The following is a 12,207-nucleotide window of genomic DNA, read 5'->3' as shown; positions in this document are numbered from 1 at the left end:
AGAACTCCTCTGCTCATCTTCAAATAGTGCCATTAGTTGTTATATTCGTCTTGGAGGTGATGCTTTAATTTTAACGTTTAGTCCGAATGGCTCCATCTGCAACAACATAGCGTACTGCACTAAAAGTGTAAACTTGGATTATGCGCTCATGTCTCTGGATAGGGCTTGAACCCATGACATCCTGACTCTAAGGTGAAAGCTCTACCATTGTGTCACAGTTGATGTATCAAGAATCATGTATGAAAAATAGGTATTTGAACCAGGTACAGTATGGCGGTCATTGGTCATGAAACTGGATCAGAGCAAAAGTCAGTGCTTTCAAGAAAGATATTGTAGCTTTTTAAAACTGAAATAAACTACTTGAAGCTCCTCAGTCCATAATGCAAGAAATCACAGAGTTGAGAAGAGAATGCAAGATGAATAAATTATGCTGTACAATTTTGTTTTTTTTAAAATTGTGGCTCATAGCAGGAAGGCAAGGCTAAGTAATGTAATGGGTTCAGTGGCTTTGGTATTCAGAAAAAGAATCTAAAATTGGAAGGAGGGTAGTTGCCTTCGTTACAGCATTTCCTGTATTCAAGTGCCTACTTGCTGCAGTCTGATTCAAATGAAATTCCATAGGAACCTGATCCTCGATGAAGGGCAGCAAAATACCTTCCATCTATGGACTGAAGTGCTAGCACCTGATGCTGTGGAAATGCAACTTTAAACTTTTTGAGTTATAGGCCAGGATTTTCCACGTCCGATCGCAGTGGCCGCATGGCGAGCAAGAGCGGAAAATCTCATGAGAAGGCCAAAAATCAGTTTGACAGCGCTGTAAAACCAGTTTGCGTTTGTGCGCTGCAGCCTTCAATGAGGGGCCAGGTTTCTTGCCGCGGCACGTCGGGGACATCATTTCAATATATTTGCATCTCATTATAAGGACTCCTCACTGGAGTCATCCCCCCACACTGGATCCTCTGGGCATGTCGGCCTGCAGTTAGAAGGATGTGTTTCACAACGGTATATAAGCGACGTGCACCTGGTGACCTGCACTTCTCTCGTGATTTCAAGGTTCGTTTGCCTACAAATCATCGCGCAGCACTCGTGGTAAACAGTGCCACGCTTTGCAGGCAGCACAACATCGCATATAGGGGGATGTCAGAGGCAGGTCTCTATCTACCAGACCAGTGCTAAGTCAGCCGTAGCTTTTAATGGGCTGCAGGGTTAGGGCTGCATTGAGGAAGAGGGGAAAACTGGCTTCAGGCATGGGAAAGGGCTACAGGACTAGGGCTGTACTGGGGAAGGGGGTAAACTGGCATCAGGCCTGGGAAGGGGCTGCAGGGCTAGGGCTCTACTGGGGAAGGTGGAAAACTGGCCTGAGGCACGGGAAGGGGCTGCAGGGCAAGGGCTGCCTGGGAGGTACGATTGGGGAAGTTTGCACTCAGACACATGACTGGGGGGACTCATCGCCAGTTAGGGGAGAGAGCATGTTACAGAATGACATTAGTCTCTTGGGGCCAGAATGGGAGGAGCACTGACTGAAGAAGCGCTTCAGTTTACATTGTTGAGCTTGCAAAGACTGTCTTTGTCCCAGTCCAGGGAGGGGCAGGGCATGTCAGTCCAGTCTCAGTCATGCCCAGCATGTTGTGGTCATAACATCACGTGCCTCAGTGCGTAGAGTTTCTGACATCATACTGGGCTGCAGCTGGCACTCAGTCAGGGGAGGCATCTGCAGCCTATAGATGGGGAAAAGGCATTGTGGGGGGTATCTGAGGGTGTGTGGGTGGTTTATATGTTTAACTGTGAAAATGGCCTCAAGATGGGGAGGGATGAGGTCCACGTGGGGCATAGGCTCATCCACCTCAAAATGTTCAAGTGCTAACAGATGGTTACCCATCACAATCACGATGGGATCAAGGGGAGGATTGAGAGGTCTGTGAGGGAGGGAAACCTGAATATTAAGCTTCTCTGGGACGATGGGAGGGGTTTTCATATTCACAGGGGGAGGGTCCAAGCTGGTATAGCAGTGAGAGCTCAGCACCACCATCTTCCAACCTGTAACAGTAGTGCAGTACAAAATTAAAATGAGGAGAAGTTCTGCTGATGAGGGCCCTGCGGGCGAACTGGCGGGCAGGTCCATTTGCAGAAGGGGCCAATTAAAGTGGCACCCAACTGAACTGTACATTCCCAAATGAGGAGAGAGGCACAGCTGAGACATGTTAGGGGCCTTTCAATGACAATGCAGGGAATCAGGAAAGTGAAGCAATGATGCGCACTCATGTGAGACTAATCCTGCAAAGTAGCAATAATCGATCTCTTTGTTTTAACCCTTTTTTCACAGCATGGAAATTCCCCAGAGCCATAACAAACTGCAGAGCAATTGGGCAACTGGAGACGCTTCAGAAGCATGTTAGAATCGTGGCGCTGGGAGCTTCACAGAAGAGAAGCCTCAGGCCCCCACCACAAATAATCTCATTTCCTGACTAACCTGATTGGCATCAGCTCTCCAGTTCCTGCAGCGATAGGAGCCGCGGTGGACAGAAGAGGAAGTGCATGAAGATGACAGAGCCGAAGTCCCGGGACTGGAAGGAAAGGTAAGTTTTCGGGATCCCAGGGCAGGGAAAGCCTCGGGGTGGGGGAAGGGTGGAGAGTGGGCATTTGTGGTTTTGGGGAAGAGGCCAGGGTGGGACGGGAGGTCCAGTGGCACTTGGACCTCAAAGGGTGGGGGTGGAGAGTCACATGATGTTCGAAGAGGGCCTCTGATGGAGGCATACCCCCTTTCCTTCCCGAGACCTAAGCCTGCTCATTTTTGGGCTTTCCCCATGCCCAGGAAATCCTTCTGCCAGCCTAAAAATTGAGGCTGGGTGGGAAACGGCTCTTAAAATTGCTGCAATTTGCCAGAGGGAAGCCTGTTCCTTCTATTTCACGCTTTCCCCACCTAAAACCTGCTGGCGGGGGAGCCTGAAATTCAGGACATTGTGTTTTAAAACACTATACTGAAACATAACTTAATCACAAAATCCTTTCTGTCAAGAGAAAAAACTGACAAAGGAAAAGGATACTTATTATTCACCAGTGTGTGTTGTAAGGTTGTTTGGTGCCTCACTAAGATGTCTAGAGGCTTGTATGGTTAAACATAAACTATTTATGGTAACCCATAGCTATATACATACCCGAGGTACTGCCATGCATGGGTGCTGTCTCCATGCTGGCTCCTTCCAGACTCTACTACACACAGTCTACTATCATGTGACTCTCTACATTTTACCATGGTTGGTCCCACATTACCTCTTGTTCTGCCCGAATACCCTTACACTACACCTCCCCCCAAGACCTTACTCATATATATTTACAATACAACCTTTACTTGCTATCCTTCTTCCCCCTCAAATCTCTGACTTTATAAATTCAGACGGCCTGGAGACTTGACAATTCTTCCAACTCATTCTGTCATGTTTGGAGGAATGGTAGTCTTGGTCACTTTGGGTTCACTTTGTTGGTTTGGCGTTGAAATTGTAGTACTCTGTGTTTCCGGAATTTTGTTGTCTCCATTTGATTAGCTTTATGTGCTCCTTTGCGCTGCGCTTCTCTTTATCAACACCCTGTCTGCTTTGTTCGGACGCCATGTGTTTGTTCCTTTCCTTCCAAAGGGAATGTTCACTCCATTCATTCCTAGAGTGGACCGGGATTTTCTCTTCCATGGGGTCCGCCATGTTCTTCCTGGAGGTTGACGTTTCAAAAATGTAACTTTCATTTTCATTTGTTTCAAAATTTTTGCCAAATACTAGTTTACTCTCTTATTTTCCAATTCTTTTTCAAGCTTCTGAATCTTTTCATTCAGCTCAGCAACTACTTTGGTGAGTTCAGTTTTCTTTTTCTGCAGCCGAGCTTTGTCCTAGTCCTTCATTTTGGTTTCACTTGGCCAGGTCTGTCTCTGGCAGTCTTAACTTGCTTCAGCTCTGTAATTGTGCTGCTCATTGCTTCATTATCCAGTTCAACTTTGAGCTTTCCCTTTCAATGCCTCCTCTTTTCCATTCAGCTGGTTCTTCAGTTCCCCAGTCTCTTTCTTTTACCTCTTGGCTTCCTTCTGGAATATATAACATTGCTGAGTCTTCTTTGCCTTCAGTTTGTCAGATTGACATTAAATTCATTTTGCTTAACTTCGTAACTTTCAAGAGGAACAAACTTTGACCTGAGGAATCCTTCTAGCATGTGAAGATCCTTCAATAGGTTTTCCTTTTTTTTGTGAAGCTTAATTGCTTTGTCTTAAGTTTTCTTGTAATTCAACAGAGTCTCCTCAAGTTCTGCTGTTCTTTCATTCTGCTGTTCAAGACAGTCTTCATACTGCTGAAGGGCTATGTACTCCTTTTGCATTTGATCTTGAAGGACAATCAGCTGTTCTTTTGACATTTTTTTCTTGTTGACCTCTTGCCAGCTCACACTGCACTTCAGTGCATTGCTTTGTTGCTACTGATGGTTCTAACGCAGCTTTTGCTGAAGTAGTATTCAACATCTTTTTTAGCTTTAATTTTTCCAGGGCTATGCATTGATTCTTCAGTCTTTCAGGGTAGCGACTTCCCTGAGTACCTTTTTTTACCTGCTATTGTGTTTGGCTGTACTTCTGGTTGAGTTCTTCCAACTCAGCTTCAGTACAAACATTTTCCTGTGGAATAGCTTCATTTTCTTTTTGTAAGTTTTGTTTCTTTTGGGTTACCTCTGAAATCTTTTCTTCATTCACACCCAACTGCTCATTTCACACTGCCACCTGCAGTTGCAGTTGGAGTAATGTGTCAGTAATTTCAAATAGTTCTATTTTAAACCCTTTGGCTGCTTCTCAGTCTCTTCTTTCTACTTCACTAAACTCTTTGGCTCATGCACTTCATTGCACTGACATGGTCTGTGACCATCTTGTATTTTGCTTCAGTATTCTCTCCCTCAGCCTGGGGTCTTTTATCTCCCTCGCTCTGGGGTCTTCTTGCCCCTTTGGTGTTTTATTGGAGGTGTTCTGGATCTTCTTTAAGGTCTGCGCTCTCCACAGTATGGAGTTTAAAATACTGTTCGAAGGCTTTTGATATCTCATCAAGTGTGGTTGAGGATTCTTCTATATCTTATCTTAGAATGACTTCATCTGCAAATCCACCAAACAAGTATAAAAATGAATTACCTCGTGCTTCTTCTGATTTCTTACTTAATCCTGATGTACACTTGTAATCTAAATTTTTTCTTCTCCAAGACTCCCAATTTTGGGTCTGGTTTGGCCTCTGCCTTAGCCTAAACTGGTCTGGTAGTTTTAATTTTCTATCCATGACTGATTTTCAAAACAGGTGAGTAACTCTTCAGGATGGCTCCGCCATTGCCGGTTTTTTTTCTTCACTTTGATCTTCCTGCTCTTGTTAGCTTTCGGCAGTCCCCTGTTGCATTGACGGGGCCTTTATTTTCCAAGCTATCCATTCTGCTGGAAGTCTTTAAAACAAGAAGCTTGGGCCAGCTACTTGTTTTTTAAGCCTGAGGATCAACTGGAAGGTGATTTTTTTTTTAGTTCTGGCTGCTATTTTAAAAACCTGAGCTCAGCCATCACGTGTTATGGTGCCGACTGTGGACCTGTCGCTGCAACTTTCTTGCAGTTGTACTCTAGATGTACTGATCCTGATTGCTGCATATTTTAAAAGGTAATTTCTGCTTTTTTTTTCACTGTACTTTGCTTACTTTTCTTTGATTTGGCTAGGTCCTATGACTCTGTGTCACTCAGGTTCTTCTTTTCACCTGCACAGTGGATTATTCTTTTGATTTTCAACCTTTTTCTTTTATTTTGACTTTAGCTCAGCCTTCTATGATCTTCTAGGTCCCTTGACTCTGCCTCTGTGTTCGATCACGGCTGACTTTTCACCTGCATGGTGGATTCTTCTGCTGCTTTTCAGTCTTTTTTGAATTTTGCTCAGCCATTTGTGATCTAGCTCGGCCCCTTGACTGTGTTCGATCGGGCTTGGCAATGGACCTTCACGTGCCCTGGTGGATTCCTTCAGCCTTCATGTCTGCAATGGAGCTTCTTTTAAGGTGATATCCAACAATATCTTCAAATTAGGTGCACTTCACTCAGGTCAGGCTTGTTTCTTTAGTTTTTCATACTTTGAGAATCTGGGTTGCTTCTCCAACTTCTCTGGGATTTTGAGGTCCATCCTTCACTGCCACCATGTTGTAAGGTTGTTTGGTGTCTCACTAAGAGTTCTGGAGGCTTGTATGGTTAAACAGAAACTGTTTATTTGTAACCCATGATAATATACCTATCCGAGGTACAGCCAAGAATGGGTGCTGTTTCCATGCTGGCTCCTTCCAGACCCTATTACACACGGTCTACTATCATGTGATGCTAGGAGGAGAATTTTCTCTCTGTCAGGCGGGCTGGGCAGGAGCAGGCATGGGTAGGCGTGCTGCCGATCGCCGCCTGCGATCGGCTGCGCACTGCCATTTTACGTGGGCGCATGCAAAAGAGCGCAGAAATCTCCCTGGGGCACGGAGCTGCCTCAGAGAGATTATTTTCTTCACGAAAACTTCAAAAATAAAATAGAAAAAATTATTCATACATGTCCCCTCATGTGGCAGTGTCACATGAGCTGGGACATGTCAATGAATTTTAATTAAAAATTTTATTTAATTAATAAACACTTCATGAAACCTCATCCTGCCCATGGATGAGGTTTCGTGATAAATGTAAAGGCTGCCTGGGCTCTTCGCCTGGCAGCCAACCTTAAGATTGGATGGGCAGCTCTGAGGGTCAGTTAAATTAGTTAATTAATGGCCTTAATAGGCCTTTGACAGTTCGGCGGGTGCGCAGCCGATTCCGCTGCGTGCCCGCCGAACTGAGGATCAGAATGACTCGTGGTGACATCGGGACACACGGCTGACGCCGCCGCGCGTCATTTTACGGGTCGGTGAGCGGGGCCCGCCCCCGCACGCCGACCAGGAGATTCAGGGGTAGGTACTGCTTCCCCAGTCCCACCTTAACCCTTGCTCTGCCCAAACACCCTTACACTACAGTGGGTACCATCATTATTTAGATAATTTGTTCCTGAGTCCTCGGGGCTATGCAGTTTCCACTGCCCTTTACTAGGAGTCAGAGGGAGAGTGGTAGCACTTTCCCCTGAGTCAGAAAGTTGTGGGTTCAAGCCCAACTCCAGGAACATGAGCACACAATCTAGGCCAATGCTCCCAGTGTAGCACTGAAAGCATAATCTACTGAGGGAGCGTTGTACTGTCAGATGTTACTTTCGGATGAGATGATACACTGAGATCCTGTCTACTTTGTCCCGAATGGAAGCAAAAGATCTCATGTCCCTTTTCCAAGAAGAGCAGTGTGCTGATATTTATCTGTCAAGCAAAATCATTTAAAAAAAAAATTATTTAGTCATTTATCTCAATGCTGCTGCGTGTAAATTGGCTGCCAATCTTAAGTGCTTTGGAACATCCTGAGATTGTGAAAGGTGCTATACAAATGAAAGTTTTTCTCTTTACTACCAGACTATAAATGGCTAAATTGATCCATTTCAATCACAAGGGCAATTTACAATAGCAGAAAATCAGAATTACTTTTCCCTCCACCCCAGCAACTTTTTGATATAAATTCAGAAGTTTAATATAGAGGTTCCAATTAACAGTCACTGCGCTGCAGAAGTAAACTCTGCACACTGTTTAAGCTGGTTTCTGAGACCTGTAAGTATACTAGAACTGCTGAACTTATCACTGCTCCATGCAATTGAACAGAAGCCTAGTGAGTCTTTCAATGAAATCTGACAATTCAGGAAAAAGCTCCTCATTAAAAAAAAACTTTAATTTCAGAGCAGCACTTGAACCTCCTGTGCTGTGGAACCAGTTCTCATACATGTGAAGGAGTCAAAGCATTCTCTACTTGTCACTAAGTACCTTCAAGTATCAAGGATTTTAAATATCTTTTAAATGCGGTACATTAGTTTGTACAGTAAATTGTTCCTTAAGTGGGATTTAGAAATCATCACCACTTAATTCACTGTACAAATGGAATTGAATATGTAAATATAGTACCAAGAAGGATAGCAATGGTGGAGTTCTTTCTCTTTTTTTGAAAAAGGACTAAGAAGGGATTACCATGGCAATGGAATGCTTTCTCAGTGACAGTAAACATGTTTCCTGATTGTTGTTTAAGATTGGCACTCACTCCTTCAATTAATCTGTAGTCTCATCTTGTCTCAGAGTGACAAAATACAGAACCATTTCTGAAATGTCTGCAGATTCCAACACGTGAAGAATGAACTTGTTCTTGAATGCTACTACTGTTGAGATATTTGAATTGAATATTAATTTGCATGGGCTTTTGTTGCAAGTTGAACATGAATGTCAAACGTGAAGCATAATAGCGATCACCGAAATGAAACCGTGCAAGTTAACCCCTTTAAATATTGAATGTCTTTTGGAACTTCCACTTTTGCTAACTGATAAAAAAATTTCATTCTAGTCTCTAATTGCACCTTTATTATTGATTATATTATGAATAATTTGTGATTATCCAAATGATTTAAATATGTACACATTCTGAGATCTACTGGTTTCCTTTTTTTCTACTCATGGCTTAGAAACAAGGCTGTTTTATTAGATATGATGGTAAGGTTAGAGCTTATAGTAAATTTATGTTTGTCAGAATACATTGGAAGAATTAAGAGATAATATTGCATTTCACATGCTGTAAGCTGTGCTGTGTGTTGTATTTTTAAAGTTCTCTCTGACCTAGTAAGTGGCAATTGAGACACACAGAGTGGAATTTTCCATTTTTGAAAAAAATGCTGTGGTGGGTGGGTTCCACAGCGCATTTCCCACTGGTCGGCGTGGTGGGGAATTGTGCCTAATTTCGTGCTCAGAAGCTAATTAATTATGCATAGGTGAGTATCTCTCTGAATCACCTGGCGGGTCAGGAACTGATTCGTCCGCCCCGCCATTATCTAATGGGGTTAAAGGTCTGGGCGCCATATTTAAATGCCACCCGAGCATACACATTTCACTCTCTCTCCAGCTCAGCTGTCCTCAGGAGACCTGCGCAGCAGAAGAAGAAGAAGAAGAAGAAGGCTGCCCTGAGGTTCAGCCACGACTCCCTCAAGGCTTTGATAAGAGGAGTACGCCAACACCAGGATGTGCTGTACCTGAGGGATGACACCAGCCTCACCTTTCTGGTCTAGGAGGCCATAGCTAATCAGGTCAGTGTGGCTGGCAACCGCCCCCGCAATGCTATCCAGGGTAGGAAGAGGATAAATGACCTCATCTGCTCCACCAGGCCAAGTTAACCTTCAGCTCACTTCAATCTCACACCTTCATCATGGCATCATCATTCAAAGGGCTACACTCTTCAGAGATCCCACACAAAACATTAGCGAGGGGCACATATCATCACTGATTGTCACACAGATACTTTCACGTCGCCACCATCTCATCTATCATGCTGCGCAAACTCCATCCTCAGCCCTTTCTGGGGAGGGCTCACTACATTCAGAAGATTTGCATGTTTCCCAGCCTCTGCTCCATCTCTTTTCATCATATTCCTTCCTTTTGTCTTAATCCAGTCCAAGCTTTCCCACAACAGGAGGGAGAGATCCCAGATGGGAGGAGGGATGGCCAACATCACAGAGCTTTCCAAGTTTGAGGAGGATGCTGCCGAGTTGGCTGGGGAGGTCAGGGATCGCTCCTGTGGGGAAGGCGAGATCAGCTTCTCTCAGCAACCTAGTATGGATGAGACCTCCCTGAGTTGATCACCTCCTGACATTCACAGTGAGTGAGATGCAATCTTGTAATCTGCCTGCTCATGAACTAAACATGTCTTCTCTCTCTTACCAGCATCAGCAGGTCCAGGCAAAGGAGGAGGGCCAACATAAGCCCCAGCCTCCAGCCCACCTCTGGGGAATATCCGTCAATGCGTTCACCCACACCCTCCACCATTGCAGAGACACACACCTCGGTGGACCATAGTTCTAGATTAGGCTCGGGGTCACTTTCTGGAGAACATCTCATTGACATGTCTCCATAGCGGTTGGAGGCAGTGACAACCTAGGTCACTGGAACTCAGAGAACTGCTGAAGGTCTGGCACCCGCTGAGCCTGAGTCAGATGATGAGCCTCTGCGAGCAGTCACCGACACAATGCAGGAGATGCAGTGACAGGTGTCAGAAAATCTGGCAGAGTTGCAAGAGTCACTCATCAGACTAGAGCGAAGGATGCAGGAGTCCATCTGCATTCTGTATGATGTGCTCTGACATGCGAGCGCTTTGGTCAACATGGGAAGGGTGGCGACTGCTTTGGAGACCTTGGTCCAGCAGGTTTTGCTCAATTTGCACTCTGAGCTGCACTCCATGGCTGTAGGCATTGGTAGGATCCATCAGTGGCTAGGCAAGAGAGGGGCGGGGCACCTTGACCTCCCCAAAGGTGCCCCTTCTCCTCAAGGAGCCAGAGAGGCACCCACAGGAAGGAAGAGTGTTAGCTGGACACCCCAGAGGCCTCCACACAGGACACTCCAAGGGTGTCCAGCTGCTCAGAATCCCCTCTGCTTGTGACCCCATGAACTCCAGCTGATCAGGCCAAGGAGGGTGCATCTGCCCCTGAGCAGGAGACCTTTATCAGGCTGGGGCCCTCCAGGCCCTGGCCCTCCAGAAGATGCCCACCAAGGTCATCTCAGACAACAGGTTGGCACAGTCAGTAGGTTGCCTTCATCTCTGATTTGGATGTCGGGGCTGCACCCAGGCATAGCGATAGGATTAGGAAAATTGAGAACTATTTACATCACTTCTGGGTCACGGTATAAGTCATGTAATTTTGTAAATACATTTGATGTTACTGAGAATGGTTTGGTCATTTGAAGGCATGCATATTCATATATGTGCCCTCTTATTGGCTTCTTAGTGCCCTCTTATTCTCCCACTCAGTGTTGCCTCCCTTTGTGAGCCTCACATTCATGTGATGTTAACCGCACTCAAGATAATTACCAGACCCTTGTGTGATGTCAGGGAGATGTGCCAAAATCTTTATTGGAAGTGAATGCTGAATGAACTTGTAACCCTTATTGCTTGCGAGACAACATTGTATGAGGGCTGCTCAGCAGCCTGAAGGGATAGCTGCAGTTGTGTCTCCTAAGTGATAGCACCAAAGCACAATACCTGACAAGATGATGATATCTCCAACCGTGCGCTCATCTCACTGTCCGCCGTAGTTTCTCATTAAGGAGGCCACGACTGCATCAAGTTCTTTGACGCAGCATTTGTATTGTTGTGTCAACTTTCACTTCCCAGGGTGCACGGATACAGGGTTCACCACTGACCTTTCCAGAGATCATGGCCTGGTAAATCATGAGGGTTGAAGGTATAAGTGTGAATGCAGAACTTGCTGTTGATATGACTGGTTGTAAATCCCTTTCAGTGCAATGACATGGCACTAAGGGATAGGAGGAACATTGCCCTGTCCCATTGCCTGCACTTTACTCCTCCTGAAATATTGTAGCTGTCAATGTGTCACATGTATGTCTTCTACCTCATGCTTCTTCGATGGCATCGTCACATGGAAGCTGACCCTCATCTCCCCCTTCCGGTTCCTGGCCCTCCGGCTCTTCATCACCTGAGGAGCTCTTAGCTTCCTCCATTTCTCCCTCTGGCAAGGGATAACGGTACCCCACTACCACCACCACCAACCACCCCCACTCCCCTTTGAAGTGCCAAGTTGTGAAGAGCAAAACAGACCACTACTTTATGGCAGACCCTCTCAGGAGAGTACTGCAGAGCCCCACCTGAGCAGTCCAAACATCGGAAGCGCATCTTCAGGATGCCAATGGTCTGCTCGATTATGGATCCTGTGGAGCTATGCGCTTCATTGTACCTCTCCTCAGAGGCACTCTGAGGATGATGCATGGGTGTCATGAGCCATTGTTTGAGCAGGTACCCCTTATCCTCAAGCAGCCGCCTCTGTACTCGCTGAGACCCTTCGAACATGTGAGGCACCTGAGAGTGACTCAGGATGTATGGGCCATGGCAACTCTTAGGTATCTGGCACAGACGTGCATTATGTGGTTCTGATGATCGCACAGCAGTTGAATATTGATGGAGTGAAACCCTTTCCAGTTGATGAACATCAGGGGCTGATGCCATGGAGCCCTCAAAGCCATATGTGTGCAGTCAATTGCACCCTGCACTCTAGGGAAGCCTGAAACGGCTACAAAACCATTTAA

The sequence above is a fragment of the Cetorhinus maximus genome, chromosome 3, assembly GCF_964194155.1.
Source record: "Cetorhinus maximus chromosome 3, sCetMax3.hap1.1, whole genome shotgun sequence".
Taxonomy (NCBI): domain Eukaryota; kingdom Metazoa; phylum Chordata; class Chondrichthyes; order Lamniformes; family Cetorhinidae; genus Cetorhinus; species Cetorhinus maximus.
Note: the sequence above shows the minus strand (reverse complement) of the source record.